Source organism: Ambystoma mexicanum, chromosome 1q (assembly GCF_040938575.1).
Source record: "Ambystoma mexicanum isolate Mex_15411 chromosome 1q, UKY_AmexF1_1, whole genome shotgun sequence".
Taxonomy (NCBI): domain Eukaryota; kingdom Metazoa; phylum Chordata; class Amphibia; order Caudata; family Ambystomatidae; genus Ambystoma; species Ambystoma mexicanum.
Window position 1 is genome coordinate 1251203689 of NC_090922.1, and position 21636 is coordinate 1251225324.

Below are 21636 nucleotides of genomic sequence, written 5' to 3' on the forward strand. Positions count from 1 at the left end.
GAATGCAAGCTCCCAGGAAGAGCAGAGTTTGAACAGGGGATACCTCCTGTAATGCATGATGGGTGCATATGATTTTAAAACAATATGTACCTCTGCAAATATGTATTTGTTTCAAATCTAGATTCGTGTGTAAGTTGACAGGAGGAGTGGACTTTCTGCAGGCTGTAAAATGACATCACGCTGACTCACAGTTCATTCCCCAATCAAATGATAAATGGAAGTTTGACCAATTAGAAGCTGAGAGAGAGGTAGGGTCAGTGATACTAGAACACACCCACATTCTAAACACATAAAAGCAGACAGACAGGACAGATAGGGACCTTCAAATTCCATCTGCAGCGGGACGCTCTGCCGGAAAAATCCATACTTTACCTCCATCAACCTCCAGAAAGCCAAACTAGAGACTTCAATCTATCCAGAACTAAGAGACCAGACCAGAGAGAAAGCAGTGCTGTACCCAGAGAGACCCAGACCAGCAGAGAGAGCTGACCCAGATCACTGTGAAGTGCAGAGACCAGACCAGAGTCCAGTTTAAAACCCTGACCAGATCCGTGACGAGGCCCATTTCACTCAAGAATATAGTGTGAGTACCTAGAAAACTGTGCAGATCCAATCTCCTAGTTAAAATAATATAATTCAATCCTATTTTAATCTAAGTAGAACTGTCTCCTAACTGTCACCTGTCATTTGTAAATCTGTCACTTGTCATTTCCGAGTTGCAAGCTGCACGTGTCTTTTTGAACTTTAAAATTTCAAATCTGAAAAACGACCTTTATTCAATCGTTCATATCTCCGCAACCGTTTGTGCTAGAGACTTGCAGTAACTTTCATTTTGAAGCTGAGATCCTAGGCTTTCCTAGGACCCCAAAACGATAGAAATAGTCCATGTGGTTCTCCTGTAATAGCGCTCGGCGCATCCGCGAATTTTACCGCGAGTTGCAAATTTCTTCACATGTAAAAACTGCTGCTGCTTGCCTTCCATTTGCCAGAAATTCGTTTAACCTGCTAGCTATCCCTGCATCATTGCTAGTGTGAGCTGAGCTAATATTAACTAGATACCACTCACCCTGAACCTCTGACAGGGAATTAAAAGCATTTTTAGCATATTTTTAATTCATTGCCAGCACATATCAAAGCATTTGGGCCTGTGTTTTCAAAACTCCTATCTGTGTTTTCAAACTTCTGTAGTCTAAGCTTGCTGGGGTGAACTGAATCACATTTGATTGCATTTCTGAGAACTGTGTGTTTTCCTTCCATTTCCTTGCCTTGCATCAAGGGGGGAAGGGGATTGCCAGAGAAAAGTGATTACATTGTTTGGTTGAAATCATATTGAGTATTTTCTGTACTGCATTCATTCAACCTTGCATCCATTTGAACTCTATAAAGCAATTTGTACCACCTTCTTCTTTCGTTCCTATTCACCTGTGTGCTACCTTATCCATTTCATGTCAACTCATTAGTGATTATAAGAAGTGTGCTAGTGCCAGATTCTCCGTTGTTGATCTTTATCATATCAGATTAAGTGTGCTATTCAATTATTAATTTATTATAAAGTGTGATATATATATTTTAATTTATCAAATAAACCTTTTAAACTTGCAAAACAGAACTACTTCTTGGCTCAGTGGGGTCATGGGGATTCCAAGAGAGGGGTGTTATATAGGGGTAGTCATCCAGAACGCATGAACTGGACATAAAGATATATCAATAAGGGTTTTCATTCAGTATTATAGACTAGGCGTTGACTTAGCTGTAGTGTTGAATTGAATCCTCTTACATACTGAAAGTGTCCAAAAGGTGTGCGAAAAGCTGTTTTCCATTCGTCTCCGGGGGCGATTCGGATCAGATGGTAAGCCCCGCGAAGATCTAGTTTGGTGTAAAGTGCTGCTCCTTGAACTGCTTCTAGGATGCCTTTAATCAGTGGCATCGGGTACTTATCTGGGATGGTGATCTTATTGAGTACCTGATAGTCTATGCAAGGACGTAACTCCTCTGAGTCTTTCTTTGGGATAAAAAAGAGAGAGGCCCCAGCTGGAGATTTGGACTCAGTAATTTATCCATTCTGTAGATTAGAGTGAAGATACTCCTTGAGAGCCGCTTTTTCTTTTTGAGACAGGACATACATCCGTCCGAATGGAAGAGGCTGAAAAGCAGGGCAATGTGGCAATCATCCCGACGATGAGGTGGTAAAGAGGGAAAAAGGGGTTTTGACAAAACCTTGGGGTACTGTTGATGACATTCAGGCACTGTCTGTAACTGATTAATAGAAGAAGTTGTGGGAGTACTGGAAATTTCCGATGGAACTTGAATTCCAACTGCCTCTTGAGATATACAATGGGCTAAACAATACTCCGAACCCAAAAAAAGAGTCCCTGCTGTCCAGTTTATAAACGGGTTATGAGTGCGTAGCCAAGGGAGTCCCAAAATGACAGGAAAGTGGGCAGCCTTTATCAGATCGAAAGTCTAACTCTCCTTATGTGAGGCAATCATACAAGTCACAGGACTGGTCTGTTCTCTAATAGGTCCAGATATTAAGGGACTGCCATCTACTCCTTGGATTGGAGTGGAGCAAGATTTAAGAGTCCTTGCAATGCCATTTGTAGCTGCCCAATGCTCATCCAAAAAGTTTCCAGCCACCCCATAGTCGAGTAAAACTGGGATATTTTGGATTAAACGATCTGGAAGGCTAAGGGTCAATGCTAGCACAATCATGGATTGGTGGAAGACGGGCTGTTCAGGAGACACTCCTAAAATATGTGGGGAACTCTGAATAGATTTCCCTACCGTGGTTCTCTATACGGCAGGGCTTTGGCGTTTCCCACCATCTGAGGTTTGGTTCTGCGTGGAGGAACAATTGGGCAATCACGTAATATGTGAGAAGAGGAGCCACAATACATACAAAGCCTCAGTGTCTTCCTTCGTTCTCTTTCGGTGTTTGTTAAAGGACCCTTGACAGATCCTATCTGCATAGGTTCCTCACCCGTAGGGGCTTTGAGAATACTGGGCAGAGGATCAGAATGAGTACGGATTCCCTTAGGCTTCTTCTTTTCATGCGCCCTTTCTTGAAGTCGGTAGTCTATTTGCATGGTGAGGGTTATCATTTCAGCCAAAATGGCCGGTCGAGGAACTTTGGAAACCTCGTCCTTCAACTCCTCAGAGTCCTCGGCGAAACAAAGTTAAGAGACCATCATCTGGCCATCCAACCTCTGAGGACAATTGTTTAAACTGAGTGATATAAACAAGAAGGTCCTTGTTTCCTTGGCGGAGATCAGGAAGCTTCTCTTGTGTAGTAACTGAAATTTCCTGGCGACTAAACATAAATCTCAAACTGTTTACAAATGCTCGGTAGGAATCTAATACTGCGTTACCTGACGTAACTAAAGGGGTAGCCCAAGCTAGGGCAGGACCAGATAGATGCGAGATCAAAAATCCCACCTTATCTTTATCGGTTGGGAAGAATCTGGGTTTAAATATGAATTGCACGGTGTAGCTATCCAAGAATTCCTTGAGTTTATGAGGATCCCCATCAAACCTGCCCATACTCAATGAAATTGGGGGAGTCTCAGAAAAGGCTCGGGTCACCTGTTGCCTTAATTGAGCATTATCTTGCTTGATAGCTTGCATTTCTAGTGACATAGACTGCATAGCGGCCATCAATTGCTGCAATTGCTGCTCTATGTTATTGCCACCCGATCTTGTCAGCTATATTGGGCGTTGCTTACTGTAACAGTTAAAACTCCGTTGAGGTTATCAATTCCCAAAAAGGATATTTAGCAAAACACTAACCTGATCGGATGCCAACGTGTTCAGAGCAGCAACAGCAGAAGAGAAGAATCACCCTGGAATCCCTGTTCCCCCTTTTACCGAACATAAAAGAATCAGTGAGGGGAAACACCGACCCCAGGGAAACCCTCTGGGGAAGAAAGCCCTGGAGATCTTGAATCAGCTTTCTTGTAAGGAAAGACTACGGACGTCAGGACTGGTTGTCTCTCAGGGTGGCCCTTCTCTATGTGGTAAGTGGAAAGAGACCTACAGAACGAGAATAACAGGTAAGTATAAGGAAAGCAGAATGAAGGGTAACTTGATGAGGAAAGTGCGGAACTAACTTTCGAGATGACTGGAGTTAGATCCTTCAAATGGGTCTTCTCGGGCAGTTGAAGAAGTGGTATTCCAAAGAAGAGGGTAACAACTGACGAAGGGAGAATGCTAAGTGTGGTTCTAAACAAAGAAAAGAAAGACCAAATGTAGGAATTGGACTTACTTCCGATAGGCGGACCTTCTGACTAGAGCGGAATATCAAATGGAGAGCCCTGCTTGAAGAGATGAGGGAATTCCCTGGACTGAACGAAGGAGAGGAAGTGTGCAGGCCAAGACGAGATACAATTCTATAACAAAAAGGAGTGTTAGTGAGAAAAAGATAGTTGAATAGCTGTCGATAGAATAGGGTTTGAGGTTCTGAATCTTAGCGAACTTACGGAGCATCACATTCAGCAGAAGCGACTTGATGCAGAGTTCCGGGTTCCTTAAGAGGGATCAGATGACTGATCACGTGTTCCTGACCGCAACGTGAAAAAACTAGACTGCTGGCATAGGACTCTCTTGCTATATCGGAGTTTCCTCGAATCATAGCTCCACACAGGGACCAATGCCGCCTAAGCTGCCATCTGCGAAAAAGGTGTAACAATATGTTTGGTGTCAGGGTACCTAGTAGCATGGGCTACTACAACCAATGTAAATCGATTGCCTGGGGAGGCTTGATATGATAGGTTATTTATAATGGGCTTAATACCCAGAGGTTTCTGAGCGGACCCGGGGATCAATCCTGTGTTGCTCGTATCGTCTTGCTTCCAAGGTGAGCACATTGCCGCTGAGCTATCCTCCCGAGACAAGTGTCTAGGGGACCAACAACGTCAATCCCCACCCTCTCAACAGGGAGCCCCACCACTGGGATGGGCACTTAAGGTGCCACATTCTTGGATCCACTTTTACCAGAAATCTGGCAAGTGTGGCAGCTTCTACAATGTTTGTCAACATCTTGGGCCAGTAAAGGTACAGTGAGAGTCTCCCTTTGGTCTTCTTGGAACTCAAGTGACCAGCCACAGGGATCTCATGTGTAAGTTGTAGAAACCTGTGTCTTATATCATGCGGAACTACCAGTCTCCTGAAGTCCCCTGGAGTAGACTATGTAGGCTCATTATAGAGGAGTCCTTCCTCCCAGTAGAGTCTATGCTTCCCTGGCTCTTGCCCTTCCAGCTGGGAAGTTGTCTGCTGACGCAGACCTCCTAGAGAAGGGCACTCTCTTTGTCCTTTGCTGAAATCTGCCCAAGAGGGTCCACCTTCTGCAAGCAGAGTCTGCAGCTCAGGATGGTCTCTAGGATCCAGATCTTCCAAGCAGGGAAGGATCTACCCTAGTTCTGTTTCACCAGTAGCTGGCTCATGAGGAGCCTCATCAACTACCAACTCAGCCTCAGCTGGGGATGGGGCCACTGGGGTGACCTGGGACTTTCCTCTGGGGGAATCCCTTTTCTTCAGGGCAGGGTTGGGTTTCAGAACCTTTTCCTTCCCAGAGACTTTGGATCTCTCCTTGGTCTCTTTCTTCCTCTGAGAAGAAGAAGGTTGGCCTGCCTGTGGATTGCGAGATACTGGATTGCTCCTCAATCCAAACTGAAAGTCTCTCAAGGTTGCATCTCTGGCCAATCTTGACAGCTCCTATTTCTTTTTACTGAGAGCCCTTGGGGTGCTGGAGACTAGTTTTCAAGTCATTACCCAATAGGACTCTTCGAGATACATCAGAGTGGACACTAACAGGAATTCTTATAGTCATGTTTTACACTGAGGACTGGCAAAATAGGGACCATTTGGATAGGGCTTTCAGCAAGCTTAGTGGCCCCATTGGGTGCCTTCGCTACATCATCAGGTTTAAAAAATCTTTCATCAACCACTGTAATGATGGCCCCAGTGTCTCTAATGGCAAGGATCTTCTGGCCGTCTACAAGTACACTGTCCTCGCAATTTTATTTGGTGTTGTCAGGGATTGTATTATAAAACATCAATATCCAATTGTTCCCACATACCCAAGGACACTAAATAAACACTGGCTTGAACTCCAATGGGTTGTTCAGCTAGTAAGTGAAAGTGAGCACCTGTCATTGGAGCTTCTCCCTAAGGGACGAAGGCTAAGGAGATAGATGGGACTCCCGAAGGTGTACCCTCGACCTGGGATCCCCATTCACATGGTCATCAGATCCACAAACAACACATTTATCAAAGATTTTCTGGAATTGGGGTCTCTGGTAACCGCCCTCTGGTTTGGCCCCTAGAGGTTTTAACTAAACCTGTAGGGTTTCCCTTGGAATTTACCTTTATGGTGTTTGTGGTATTCTTTGGATGGTGGAGCATTAGAATTTTCATCACCTTATTTTGTGTGCTTTTTCTTTTCTTCCTTTTATGAGTTGCTCCAGAGTCCTTTAGAGTGGCCCTGCCGGCTACCCACATGTCAGCAGCTTGTGCTAGTCTCTTGGGATCTATTTCGTTTGAGTCAGCAAGGGGCTGCCTAGCCTCTGTGGATCAGGCATCAAAAATATTCTAAAGTAAAAACAAATTCCTCATTCCTTCATAAGAGCTCACCTTGTAACCCTTTACCCAGCCATCTAAATTCTTCAGGCATTCACACCCAGGTAGTCCGGGGTACCATCCTTTCTATGGTCTATGAACCTTTTTAGCTATTGGGAAGGAGGCTATAAGAGCCTGTTTGACTATTTCATAATCTTTTCTGTCTTCAGCATTCAACTCCATGACAGCCTCAAAGCCATTCTGGGGAAGCCTAGACATAACCCATGGAATTAAATCATTCCCACTAAGATCTTGAAAACCACGATTGAACTCAAATGTACCCAACCAATCCAACACATCAAGCTTTCAATCATACACACTCACTACCTCTCTGGTAACACAAGGCTTCTTGAGACCATCAGACGGAGAAGACCCTGAAAAGGAAGCAGAGTCAAGTGACATTTTCTTAATTTCATTTTCATGTTGCATTTTCCTTTCCCTGAGCCTTCTTTCTTTTTCTTTATCCTCAGACGGAAGAGTCAGTTTTCTGAATTCAAGTACATGCTTCAGTTATTCAAGATAGCAAATCTGGGTTTCTATTCTGACCCTGCAGGATCATGGTAGGAGGTAACTGAGGTTCAGGAGAAGGCTGTGCAGGGGGGTTTGCAGACCCTGAGGACCCTCCTCACCTTCTGATATATCAGCCAGGTTGGAAATAAGTCATCAACTCTCATCCTCAGAATTCTCTTCCAGCTTACAGTTTACAGGCCTACTCCGAGGCCTACTCCCAGGGTTCTGGTGATTTACCAACCTCAATTTTTCTTCCCTTACAACTCAAGCCTCTTGGCTTATACAATTCTTTCAGTTGTTCTACTGTCAGTGAGCCAACTGCCTGTTGATAAAAATTATCCATGTCAATGTGTTATACGTTACTTTTCTTTTTTGTGGAGCAAGCCTTGTGGATGGTTTTCTTGGGCACAAGTATAACCAATAGTCACTATAATCCACTGTACACCAATACCACTGCCTGCCACCAGCGTTAGGTGCATTTGGGACTTCATAAATCATATCTCTTGGTATTAGGAACTAAACTCTTATATAGGCCTGTACTATGGCAGTCGGTAGAGTGGCTGAGCAGCCAGGCTTATTTTAGAAGTTCACACAGGTATCCAAGTAAACACTTACTCACTTAAAGTCATATTTAAGTGTCATATTCTTTGTATTTATATATACACAAGGCACACAAGCAAATCTAAAATGCAGCAATTAATAATAACATTCAATGTGAAATGGAATCAATTAAACTAAAAAGCAATCATTCAGGTGAGTAACTTTTTCTCTGATTTACATATCCATCACCCAGAGTAACGTCAATTAAGGTCTCTATCAACATTTTATATATCACCTTTGTAAAATTGAGATGGGGGGAAAGTTTCAAAGTTAGGCAGAGCACAACCAGCAACTGTAAATAACAAATACACTCTTCCAAAGGGGTATAGACAGTCTGTTTCCTAACAATAAAAGTGTTCACAATTACAATCTATGGAGGAACCAGCATTGCCAAAGTAAAGAGGATTAGAAGATGGACCTTTGGGAAACCAGGACAGCCAAAGTCAAATGGACAGTTCCAGTTCTGATGAAGATCTTCAGATGAAAACTTAGTTAAGCAGTCAGTGGTTCTGGAAGAAACATGGGAGCTCATGGGGAACCTACCTGATAGTTCACAAACTGCAAGGCCTGCACAAAGAAGTTGAGGTCAAATCTCAAGTGAAGAAAACAGCACTTCCCAAGCTAGGAAGCACCAACAATTGTACACAGTAATTACAATCTAAGCCCCACAATACCTTGAAAGTGAAGAACACATTGTAGCTGGATTCCTTCTAGGTGCAAGGTTGTAGAACCGGATTCCAACTCCTTTGTCGTGCTGACGAAAGGAGAGCCATCTGGTGGGCTTCTGTGGCAGCACTCAGGAGAAGAGGTCAGCAGCAATGGATTCAGCTCACTCCAACAGCTCTTTGTGTTTGGCACCTTTTTCTTAATGCCAAGAAGAAACAAATATTGCCAGTTGGACCCTCTTTATTTACTCAGTCCTAACCTCTGGTGAGGGGACTTTGGGTAACACTTTCCATACCATGTAAGTCCATAAATAGGCCTGCCAAGTTTCAGCTGGATTCAATCTTTGGAAGTTGATGCACTCCATAATGGTCCAGGTACCCCAGGTATGGTGGATTCTGTAGCAAGGAAACTCAAAGCAATATGGGGATGGCCAAAAATGAATAATTTCTTGTGCTCGGTTGGTCCCATTAGTCTAAGGGAGGAAGTCATCCTTGGCAGGTTTTCCCTGTCGATGTGAAAATGGGGTCAGCACAGCTACAAGACTCGACTGGTGCTTTCGCGATCCTGGAAGGAGCTGTTGGAATCTCTGCTTGACTTCTGCTTCCGATTCCTTGTTCCAGTGGTTGACGGTCTGTAGTTCAAAAATCCTCACCTTTTATACTGGATCCAATCATTCAAACACTCAGAGCTGTCAATCCCCTAGGGGATGACTGTCCTGCAGGGGAGCCAACCACCCAGTTATAACTGATTTCAGCCAGGCATACCTACAGACAATGGACAGTGAAGTTGTGGGCTTCTATCTAACTTCCTGCCTTTCCAGACACATTGGAGCCTGAGCGGGCTTCAGTGCTGAAGCCTAACAAAGGGAAAACTCAGAAAACGCTCAAATCTATTCTAAAGGATATAAGAAAAGCCAAGAAGATTTGACAATCAGAAATGGCTAAAAAGAAGACAGGGACCATTTTGGGAAAATGGTCACCCATGGGTGCTGTACGGCAGCTGAAAAATCATCCTGCTAATAATCTGCACAAAAGGTAGCAAAGACGAACCACTGCCGTCAACCATTTTAGTTAGTGGGCCTCATTACAACCTTCATGGAACGGGTTAACGGGCTCCGCTAATGGAGGTGGACCCGTTAAACCCGTTCCACGAAATTACAAGGTCCCCTCGCGGGACCCGGTAAGGACGCCTGATAAAACCAGGCATCCTTACCGGGTCCCGCGAGGGGAAGAGGGAGCTAACAACGGGCCGCTCGTAATCGGCCCATTGTTAGCTCCTTCTCCCATTCCCATTGGGCCCTATGGGGGCTCAAATGGGAATGGGGAAGGTCCAGGTCCGGGTTCCCAGAGGGAGGAATTACCGGGCCCTCCGAACTCGGAATGGCCCGGTAATTCCCCATTCAGGGAACCCGGTAACAGAGCCTGGTTTGGCGGCAGCCATGGAGCTAATAGCTCCATGGCTGCCGCCAAACTCGTAATGAGGCCCAGTGAGTTGTAACAAAAGGTTACATGAGGAGTTAATGTTAATGATAAAGGACATTTGTACCGTGCACTATCACCACCGAAGTGGTCCCCTGGCGCTCTGGTGGCTCTGAAAAGGGAAGGGCGGGGGGGTTAGTGGGAAGGAGCTGGAAAAGTGCAAGAGAGCAGTGATGTGCTGTTGGCGGCCTCAGCCCGGTGGGTCCGTTGGCTGGGCCTGGGGTGTTTTGCGGCCAGTAGTCGTTGTGTATTGTTGTGCGAGTCTATGTGTGTTTTTGTTTTGTTGTTGCCATGTAGTGAAGTTTGTGCAGTTTGCTGTCCTGTAGGTTTGTGGTTGTGTTTGGTTTGGAATTTGAGAGATGTATGCAGAGGGGGAAATTGTTAGTGTAGTTGATTTGTTGGCATCTCTATCCCGAAGTGAGGCGGTGGGTTTCTGTATTCTCCCCAGATGGGTTTCAGTAGCACCCCTATGCATCTGTCATGATCTGTGTCCATCCAGCCTTCAAGGTCCTTTTTACATCTAGCCCCCTCCTCCTCCCGCCTGCCTCGCAGCACTACCTATATTCCCTTCCCACTCATACAGCCATTGCACCTGCCTACGCCTATGTATCCTGACAATTCCAACCACTGTGGTACCCGGTGGGAACTAAGGGACGAGTGCGTATGTTGGGTGGGATTAGGTAGGGTTTGTTGATTCCGTCTCCGTGGGTGTCACCTGTGTTACACTCTACCTGGTGAGACTCGTCCGGGTGCCGTGGGAGCTTCCCAGTGGGTTCTGGGAGCTGTTCGTGTCTGGTTTAGTCTAGTCATTCTATTTTTTTTCTGTTTCCGTTTTCAGTTTGAGTCTGTGGCGTTGAATAGCCAGGTTTTTAGTAATTTCCCAAATTTTAAGTGATCTTTGGTATTTCTTATTTCTTTTGAGATGTTGTTCCAGGTTTTTACAGCTAAGTGGTAGAAGGAAGTGCCTCCAAATCTTTTGTTGAGGTATGGTTTTGGTTCCAGGCAGATTTCGTTGCATGACCTGAGGGATCGAGTAGGCTTGTAGATTGTTATTTTCTTTTGTAGGAATTCTGCTCCTTGTCCGCTGATTGTCCTGTCCGTTATGCACATTGTTTTGAAGGTGATGCAATGTTTTATTGGGAGCCAGTGTAGAGTATTTAGGGCAGGAGTGATGTGTTCTCTTCTTGATAGTTTAAGGAGTAGTCTTGCAGCTGTATTTTGGATGCGTTGTAGTTTCTTCAGGAGGTATTCTGGTATTCCGATGTAGAGGCTGTTTGCATAGTCGACTTTTGACATGATGAGGGTGACGATAGTGAGCGTTTTCTGCGTGAATGAGAGGAAAGATATGATTCTTCTTGCTGTGTGGAGGAGGAAAATACATTTCTTGACAGTTGCATTTATTTGTGGTTCTAAGGTTAGGGAGTTGCCCATGAGGACCCCCAGATTTTTTACTACCTTAGATGGTGATGGTGTGGTACCCATTTCAGTTGGCCACGGGATGGCGGTTTCGTTTTCTTGGTCTTTGGATATGATCATGATTTCTGCCTTTCCTGGGTTGATTTTCAGGTTGTTGGCAGTCGTCCAGTTGAAGACTTCTTTTAGACATTCGATTAGGGTTGCGTGATCGGCTTGGTTGTCTTTGATTTTATAGATGATTTGAGTATCGTCAGCGCAGTTGTAGCATGTGATGTATTTTTTTAAGATTCTGAATATCGATGTCTAATAGATTTTGAAGTACAGTGGTGATAGTGAGGATCCTTGTGGCATTCTGCAGTCGTTAACTCTTGGAGTGGATCGGAAGGGTCTAATCCAAACTGTTTCTGTTCTGTCCGCTTGGAATGATTTAGTCCAGAGTAATGCTGTGTCAGTTATGCCTATGTCTTCTAGTTTTTTGGTTAGGGTGTCATGACTAACTGTGTCAAAGGCTGCAGAGAGGTCGAGCAGGATAAGGGCTGAGGTTATGTTTGAGTCTGTGTTCGTTTTTAGGTCATCCCAGATGGATAGTAGTGCTGTTTACCGTTCCTCTTGCAGGTCTGAAACCGACTTGAGCTTGGTCTAGCAGGTGATGTTTTTCTACGTGTTCTTGGGTTAATTTATACACATAGGTTTCCAGGCGTTTTTCCGGATATGGTATGTTGGAGATCAGCCTGTAGTTTGAGAGGTCTTCTACGTCGCCACTTGTATTTTTCAGAAGTGGTTTGATATATGCTGATTTGAAGATCCTCTGTACATTTCCTGTTGCTAGTGATTGGTTCAAAAGGTTTCTATAGTATTCTGCTGGCGTTCCTTGAGTGAGGATTGATTTGTAGATGTCTGGGGACAGGGATCCATGTGTGATCCAGCTTTCTTGCTGTGTTTTTCCAGCATTGCGAATGCCTCTGCTGATATTTCAGGAACGTTTTTGAGTTTGTGTTGAGGTTCTAAGATAAGATCGCTCAGTAGTGTGTTGTGGTCGATTGGTATGTTCGGTATGGTTTGTCGAATGTCATTGATTTTTTTTTTTAAGTGGTCTGCCAGGTCATTGCACAGTTTCTCTGAAGGGGTTGGGGTGTTGTCACAGCCTGGTGGGTTTCTCCTCTCTTTGATTATGTTAAACATTTCTTTTTGAGTGTTGGTGGCATTGGTGATTCTGTCATCATAATGCCTTCTCTTCGCCTTTTGAATTTCCTTCTTGTATGCGCGGATTTGTCTCTGGTACATTGTTTTTTTGTCTGGGTTGTATTCTTTCCTCCATTCCAGTTCCATCTTTTTGTTTTCCTTTTTCAAGGTGCTTAATAGTGGAGTGAACCATTTTGCATTGATCTTTTTTTTGATGGGGTGAATGGTTTTTCTGGGGCGATCTTGGCGATTGTGTCTGTAATCCATTTGTGTAGCAGTTCTGCTTTCTCGTCTAGGTTCGCCAGCTCTAGCTCTGTAGTTGAGGGTTTGGTTAACTCCAGTTGTTCGAATAGGTTGCTTTCTTTGAAGTGTTTCCAGTTTCTTTTTGTGGTGGTTGTGAGTTTGGGAGGTTGGATGGGGAGTTGGGTAGGCAGAGTGATCATGAATGGGATAATAAGATGGTCACTCCACAGTATTTGTATCGGCGGTGATGAGTTTATTTTTGCCGAAAATTGCGTCAAGGGTATGTCCTGCCAAGTGTGTTGCCCCTTTGACTAGTTGTCGTAATTTCATGATATTGAGTTGTTCGATCAGTGAGTTTTGGGAGTTGGCATGACAGATGTTGAAGTCCTCCAGGATGATTAGGTGTTTGTGGTTGATGGCTATGTTGGTGATGGCTTCAACAAAGTTGTCGACAAAGATTGCATCATATGTCGACGGTCTGTAAACCAGGATGAATGTGATGTTGGTTTTTGGGCTTGCTGTTAGGTGTATTATCATGGTTTCGCAGTTGAGGATGTTGAGCGGTTAGTCTGTTTTTATTTTCAGGTGTCCTTTGAACGCTATTGCGATTCCTCCTCCTTTTTTGTTTTTCTTGTGTATTTGGAGGCATTTGAAGTTGTTTGGAAGGCAGCCCTGGAGTGTGATTTTGTAGTTGTCGTCCAGCCATGTTTTTGTGATGAACAGGATGTCAATGCCGCCGTCATCGAGTAGATCGAAGATCTCTGTTGAGTGTTTTGACATGGATCTTGCATTTATAAGATTGCAGTGGAGTTTGGGGGTGTTTTTGGTTTGGACTTTCTTGTTGAGGTCGTCTTTTGATCGGTGTTGGGGTTTCCTTCCTGGTCGATCTCTTGTTGAGGTGTAGGTTTGGTCTATCAGCTTCTTCGAAGAGTTCTTCTATGTTTTGTCTTAGGTTCTTGTTTTCATCGGTTCGTCTTCCATGAGTTGTGGTTGTCGATTGGAAGTTCTTCTTGCTTTGGCGATGTAAGGTGTTATCGCATCGGTCGTGTGTTTGTTGTTTCTTGCGTTGTTTGTTCTTCTTCTACGCATTTGTGCTGGGTAGTTTGATGTTGCTGCTTCCAGTGTTGGGCTGGTTTGTACTGGTGACCACTTGTCATCGAGGTAAGGCGTTAAGTAGAGGGATTTTTCTCTTCTCTCAGTAATGGTTCGAATCTTGTTCTTGACTGCAGGGTTGTGTTCTGTAGTTGTGGTTCTTTGTTGCTGTTCCGGTATGTTTGTTCTTTTTTCTCTTTTTCTTTCCCTTGGAATCGGTCGTTTGCGGGGTAGATAGAGAGTTGTTTAGTCTTCGTTTGTTGATGTCTGGTTGGTTCTGCTTTTGTCTGGTTGTCTTGTGGTGTAGTAAGGGAGTGGAGGCCGTCCACTAACAATTGGGTCCTGTCTGTGGGTGGTATTTCTGGCTGATGTAGCCGACTCGTTCAGTCGCCGTCTTGAAGGGGTAAGGGAGGTGGTTGGGAGTTATATAGTTGGTTTTTATTGGTGGGTCTCAATGGTGTCAGTTACCCCATATGCGATTCACTGCAATGGACAGGCAGTGTTGGTTTATGAAGGATTGATTTTGGGTGAGCAGCTAGAGCTTAAGCCTGAGGAGGCGAGAGTTCCTAATCGGGGTGTTGCTCCCCAGCGATTCGCTGGTTGGTTCTGTCTCACTTCAGGGGTGAGTTGGTTAGCAGGATTGGGAGACTTGTCTAGAGGTCTACGAGATTTGAATATCGTACTATGCGGCCTGGAAGTAGAACCCTTACTAATAATTGAGAGACCTGTATTGGGGTACAGGGCCTATCGATGCGATCTAAATATCACATGATGCAGTGTGGGGACAGAATCCCTATTAATGAAGGAGACCTTCACAGTGGGAGAGGAGTCTATCGATGCAATCTGAATATCGCTATGTAGCTTATAGACAGAACCCCTACCAACCTTGAGAGACCTGTATAGTGGGAGAGAGGCCCACCAATGCAATGCCAGTATCACAAAAGGCAGTGTGGACCCAGAACCCCTATAGAATTAGCGTGACCTGTATAGTGGGAGAGAGGCCCACCAGAGCAATCGAAATATCACACAATGCAACATGAACCCAGAACCCTTATAGAGTTAGAGAAACCTGTGTAGTCGGAGGGAGGTCTTTCAGTGTAATCTAAATATCACACAATGCAGAATGAACCCAGGACCCCACCTAAATTTGAGAGAGATGTATAGTGGGAAAGGGGTCTATTAATGCATTCTAACTGTCACACAATGCAGTCTGGGATTGCATTTAACGGCCCGCAAAGTGGTAGAGAGGCCCTTAATGCAATCTGTATACAACAAGGCAATATGGACCCAGAGCCCCTATAGGATTTGAGGGACCTGTATGGTGGGAGAGAGGCCTATCAATGCAGTCTGAATATCACTCGATGCAGCCAGGAAACAGAACCCCTACCAGATTTGAGAGAGCTGTGTATTCAATCTGAACAATACTCAGTGCAGCCTGGAGCTAGAACCCCTATTAGATTTGAGAGACCTGTATAGTGGGAGAGAGGCCTATCAATGTAATCTGAATATCATACAATGCAGTCTGTAAACAGAGCCCCTATTCAATTTGAGAGACCTGTATAGTGGGAGAGAGGCCTATCAATACACTCACAACATCACACAATGCACCGTGGGCCCAGAACCCCTGTCCAATTGTAGGGACCTGTCAATGGGAGAGAAGCCTATTAATACTATCACGGCATCACACAATGCATTATATAGTGGGAGAGAGGCCTATCAATGTAATCTGAAAAATCTGTAATCACAGCATCCCATAATGCAATATGAAACTAGAACCCCAGTTAAAAGATTAGAGACACCTGTTTAGTGGCAGAGAGGCCTATCAATGTAATCTGAATATCATACAATGCAGCCTGGGGACAAAGCCCCTATTAAATCTGAGAGACCTATATAGTGGGAGAGAGGCCCATCAATGCAAACACAACTATCAATGCAGCCTGGAAATAGAACCCCTATTCAGTTTGAGAGACCTGTATAGTGGGAGAGAGGCCTATCAATACACTCACAACATCACATAATGCAACGTGGACCCAGAACCCCTGTCCCATTGGAGAGACCTGTACGGTGGGAGAGAGGCCTATCAATATTATCACAGCATCACACAATGCAATATTAACATAGAATCCTGTTAAAAAAGAATTAGAGAGACCTGTATAGTGGGAGAGAGGCCCATCAATGTAATCTGAATATCATACAATGCAACATAGAAACAGCGCCCCTATCAAATCTGAGAAACCTGTATAGTGCGAGAGAGGTCCATCAATGCAATCACAACATCACAAAGTGCAATGTGGCCCCAGAACCTCTATAAACTTGGAGAGACCTGTATAGTGGGAGAGAGGTCTATCTATGTAATCTGAATATCACATAATGTCATATGGACCCAGAACCCATACAAAATTAAATGAGAGAGACCTGTATAGTGGAGAGAGGCCTATCAATGCAATCCAAATATCACAATGCAATTATGACACCAAACCCATGCTGAGCTTGAGAGACCTGTATAGAGGTAGAAGGCCTAATCCCTCTGTGTAATGTTGGTTTGCTAAGTGGCTAGGATTTTGGGTAGGTTTGTAGCTCTGCCCTAAACCAGGCCACTCCTACCTTACTCGTCCTTGTAGTTGATGGTTGGCGGCTGGTCACTGGGGGACACCGCTGACCCTTCCCGGAGCGCCTGTGGTGGAGCCGCCGTTGTCCCTGGCTGCGTGGGCAGGTAATCACTGGAGGGGGTGGGTTAGGGAGGCGGGAGTAGTGAAGTTGGCGAGGGGGAGGTGAGCGGAGTACACTGGGCAGGGGGGGCACACAGAGGCAGAAATTAAAGTGAAAGGCCAGGGAGAGAGATACTACCGTTGGTGTACGGGGCTCAGTGATACAGGAGTCAGTCACCAGGGGGGAGGGCCACTCACCTGCATGGCCCGGATGGTAGTGGCGTCGAGGTGGGAGCTACACACGGGGGGAAGGCAGCCTATCAGGGCTGGTGGGACGGAGCGAGGGCGGGCACCAGGGGAGGCAGGAAAGGACGCAGCCTGCGCTAGGGGACACGCAGGGGCTGGGGGCTCTAAGTGGTAACAGGCAGAGGACTCGAGGCCTAAGGGGGCTGTGGGTTCACCCACTCATCTGCATGGCCCGGATGGTAGTGGCGTGCAGGTCGAGGTGGGAGCTGCACACGGGGGGAAGGCAGCCTATCAGGGCTGGTGGGAGGGAGCGAAGGCGGGCACTAGGGGCGGCAGGAAAGGACGTATCCTGCGCTGGGGGACATGCGGGGGGCTGGAGGGCTCTAAGTGGTAACGGGCAGAGGACTTGGGCCCTAAGGGGGCTGAGTAAGTGGGAGAAGGAGTAACAATGTGACCCCACCAGCACCCCGCACAAGGTGGTGTGTGCTGGACCCACAAAAGAAAAAGGTAAGCAAGATAAAAGTTATCTTACTATTCTTTGGAACTGTTATCACATGAAAATGTATATAAACATATAGAGAAGTCCTGGAGACTTTTCAGTGACACTCCACATAGGCTGCCGGGTATCACAAAGCAAAAAGCAGTTGTCTGTAGTGAACATATGGAGTTTACCAGACTCCATAAAACAATGAAATTAAAAATCCTAGTCAGAGAAAAAGTGCTGGGGGTCGCGCAAGTTAAAGGAAATTACCACAGAAACTTAAAATTCTCCCTAACAAGGACCTAAAAATATTGTTGAGTGACACTAAACTGTGTGGACTTTTATTTAGGAATAGTAGACACTTAGCACACTATTTTGGGGGGATAATTTTCTATATTGCATTTATTTATAGAGTCGTGCCCCTGCTGCATGCAGACAGTGTAGCTTACTACAAATCAGATCAAGTACAACTCCAAGTTGGGTTGGCGCTGTGTCACTTATTAAAGACTGACACATTTTTTGTATTTCACTTGAGATGTTTTCATAATTGCTTCTGCTCTTTCAGGGGTCACTTTTCTGCCCTCTTGAGATGTCAACGGCCCAATGTACAAGATCTCCTCCTATCAATATTGTAATTTCTCCTTGTTTACCTTGCACCCCTCGTCTGCTAAAAACTGTCATCAACTGAATCAAGTCTTTTCTGCACTGCTCTTCTGTTTCGCTGCCCACCAGAATGTGTTACCATCTCTGAGTTCTATTTGAAAATGAAGTCAGGTCTTATGACTCTTAATGGAGGGGAATGGAAAAGAATGCATTCTTTAAATCAATCACTGTAAAATATGTGGCTTTGGAGGGGATGTTGCACAATATTGTGGCTGCATTCAGGACCAATGGAAATTCTGCGTCAACAATATTGTTTAGGGTGCATAAGTCCTGAATAAATCTCCACGACCCCCTGGTTGATTTTTTCACTGGGTATACCCCTGTTTTACATGGGGACTCTGATGGCAATAGTATTCCCTGTTGCACTAAAGTGGAAATTGTCTCATAAATACCCACATCTGCTTCTTATGACATGGGATGTTGTTTTACGCTTGGCATGATTTCTCCTGGCTTCAATTTGAATTTAACTGCACCTACTCCTTTCAGTAGGCCAACGTCATAGGGACTGCTGGTCCACAGGGCACACAGTACCTGTGCCAAGTCTTCTAAAAAAAATAACGGTGTCTTTTTTTTATCAATGCCATCCCATGTGGTGCTACCCTGTCCTCAATTTCCACCAAATATGTGAGGCTTATAAAGAATAAGACTTCATCATCTGAATTCTCATCTCTGAACAATTCCTAATCTGTCAAATCAGTCAGTCTGTGTCCTTCATCCAAAACTATCACTGGGTGCCATGCTTTCCCTTCGCCATCAGTCCCATGAATTATTACTCTCTCATCTCAATTTAACCACTTCTAATTCTAATGGGAAAACATGTCCTTCCTCCTCATCCACAGGATCTTCTGGCCTGAATACAAATTCTACAGGTAGCCGCAATAGTTTACTGCGTATCCTAGGAAGCCAAGCTAGTAAGATGTTTACCCCATACTGAAATCCTTCAGAATACATGGGCACGCCCGCTTTGATTTCTGACCTATAAATGCTGATATAAATTTGTGTGCGTTCATATAATGAATCCCTGGAGTGGAGCAAACTATCTCCTAGTCAGTAAATGATAAGGATATATAATGCTTTCTCATCATGACCCTCCCCATTATGTACGCTGGCGTCTTGCGGGAGTATAATAGTGGCATGGAAAGGTCATGTTCATCTATAGTAATAGGCAAGTCATCAGTAAAAGGAACCAAATTTGCAGCCCCAGAAAAACCTTGTGCATTCATGGCAATGTCTGACATTGGGTATTTCCCCTCCCTAACACAGGACCTGGTTGCCCGTACCTACAAGAAGAGAAAATATTTTGTCGCCTATGGTCACTCCAACTCGTGGTTCCTCTTGTGAGTCTAGTGTAACAGATAGGATTGAACACATCAAGTCAGGCTGTGGGCTGCCCTATTGTGGGTATAGGGCAGTGGTCTCCAAACAGTCGATCGCGAGCGACTAATAGCTCGCCTGAGCCTTTGAAGTCGCTCACGCTCGACTTTCAGGAAAAAAAAGAAAGAAAAAAAATGTGATTCAAGGAAGTTCTCTGACCAATCACAGGCCTGCAAATCTCGATAGCATGTAGAGTGCACCTTGTGATTGGCCAGAGCACGTTCCTTGCTGGGAGCTGTGTTCCCATTGGCCACAGTGGTTTCCCTTTGTGTTACTCAGTTTGCCCAGGATTTTTTCTTTGCACCATGGAGCCCGCACCGTTTTTGGATCTGTTTTGGTGGCTGAGGCTGGGGCTTGGATTGCAGGAGGGTGGATGGGGGAAGTTGATTCTTTTTTTTTTGTCTTGCTGAGCCACTGCAGCCCCTGTGCACACCGCTGTTGTGTGTGCTGTCAGCGGGCGGGCAGCTCTGCAGAATGGAGCCCGGGGTGAAATGGAGGCATGCAGCTATCATGCTTAATGTCTGTTTCACCCTGGGCTCATTTGCAATCATGTAAGTTACTTTTAGATGACAGGGCTCCGGTGAGCAAGCCCTCTCAGGACTTTCTCACCAGAGCCTTGCCATTTCTACGAGCAGCTTATATGACTTAAAATGAGTATAGAACAGAGCGGAGACATTCAGCATGATGGCTGCATGCCCCCGTTTCACCCGGCGCTCATTATCTGCCTCCGGAGCTACATTTGAAAACGACAGGGCTCTGGGAGCAGGCCCTGCTCCGTTTGCAAGTGTGACAAAGTTGAAATGATGGTGTCCGTGTGATAGGGTGTCATACGGACACCATTTCAGCTTGTCATAGGAAATAAGCAAGGCCTGCCCCCAGAGCCTTGCCCTTTCCAAATTCAGCTCCTCTAACTGAGAATTTGCCTCGGGCGACATTGAGGCATTTTCCCACTTCGTCCTGGGCTAATTTTCATTTACAGAGGCTAAATGTAGAAACAGCAGGGCTCTGGGGACAGACCCTGCTCTGTACGCAAGTGTGAAAAGCTGAAACGGTGTCCGTGTGAAAGACTATCATACGGACACTGTTTCAGCTTGTCAGCTGTCAGACTTAAGAAATCAGCAAGGATTGCCCCCAGAGCGCTGCCATTTCCAAATTGAGCTCCTGTAACTGAAACGAGCCTTGGGTGAAACAGAGGCATTTGCCCACTTAGTCCTGGACTAATTTATCAGTTACAGGGGCTAACTTTAGAAACAGCAGTGCTCTGGGGGCCCATACAATTGTCTTGGAGCATCAATGAACAAGGGGCCCACAGTTGCAAATGGCTATTCATTGCTTTTGCGACACTGATAGTAACCAAAGGGGAGTGTTTTCATAAAGTGTAATGCAAACTGTGCATTTTAAAGAATATTTATATATTTATTCAGCAACACTGGTCAAAACTACGAGTCACGGGAGTAATTCATCAAACTGGCCCAAATTGGCCAAAAAGTTCCCACTTTGACCCCAAAAAAACTGGGCCACGCCAGCATTTTGTGTTTTTGGTATTGCCCTATAGACTAGTATAATAACGAATATTTATATATTTATCCAGCAACACTGGTCAAAACTACGAACCACTGGGGTAATTAACTCATCAAACTGGCCTAAATTGGCCAAAAAGTGTCCCCCTTTCAAAAACTGGGCCACACAAGCATTTTGTGTTTTTCATATTGCCCTATAGGCCAGTCCGAGCATGCCTGCTCCTTTCCCAAGTGGGCTCATTATCTCCCATATCTAATTATCTGCCATTATCTGTACGTGGCTAACTTTACTAATGGTTTTGCAGGACACTTTAGAAGTGGTAGCCATTGAAAGCGGCTTGAAGTGGGCGCGGTTCCATAGTGTCATTCCACCCCATGCCCCCTCCAATCCATTTTTGGGGTAAATAAGTGGCAAATGGCATTTAACACACGCAGCACAAAAGCACTGTGGGTCCATTATAGATGCAGGACCTTCATCTGTTATAGCTGTGTCCAGGCCATGTGGGACAAAATATAAAACATCCCAATGTGCATAAGTGTTCAGACCAACATAAGTGGCATCCTCAGAGAAAGGGCTCTGCAAGAAGCAGTATCAGTCTTTGTTACTTCGAGTCACCATGTGAAGTGGCTTTAGAATAAGTTGGAATGATTACATTAAGTGGCAAATAACTTTGGGCTGTGAAAAACACGAATGACACTATTACTGGATATGAAGCAATTCTATGGGCATTAAATAGTGAGTGGTGATTTCTTTTGTTTATAATGGCTTAATATAATAACATAATCATGTAACATAAACTATGCACTGAATCATTGAGATGAAATGATTTGCCCAGTATCAGGCACTTTGGTTAGGCCATCTTTCCCATAGGTGGGGAGGGAATGCATGCACAAAATAGTTGAGA

At 45.0% G+C, this 21636-nt stretch overlaps 1 long non-coding RNA gene across 1 annotated transcript in view; it reads right to left on the reverse strand.

The window, feature by feature from the left end:
• LOC138545404 (uncharacterized) overlaps nt 1-21636 on the reverse strand; it is a 137284-nt gene that overhangs the window by 91353 nt on the left and 24295 nt on the right. The gene's annotated exons all lie outside the window — the stretch shown is intronic.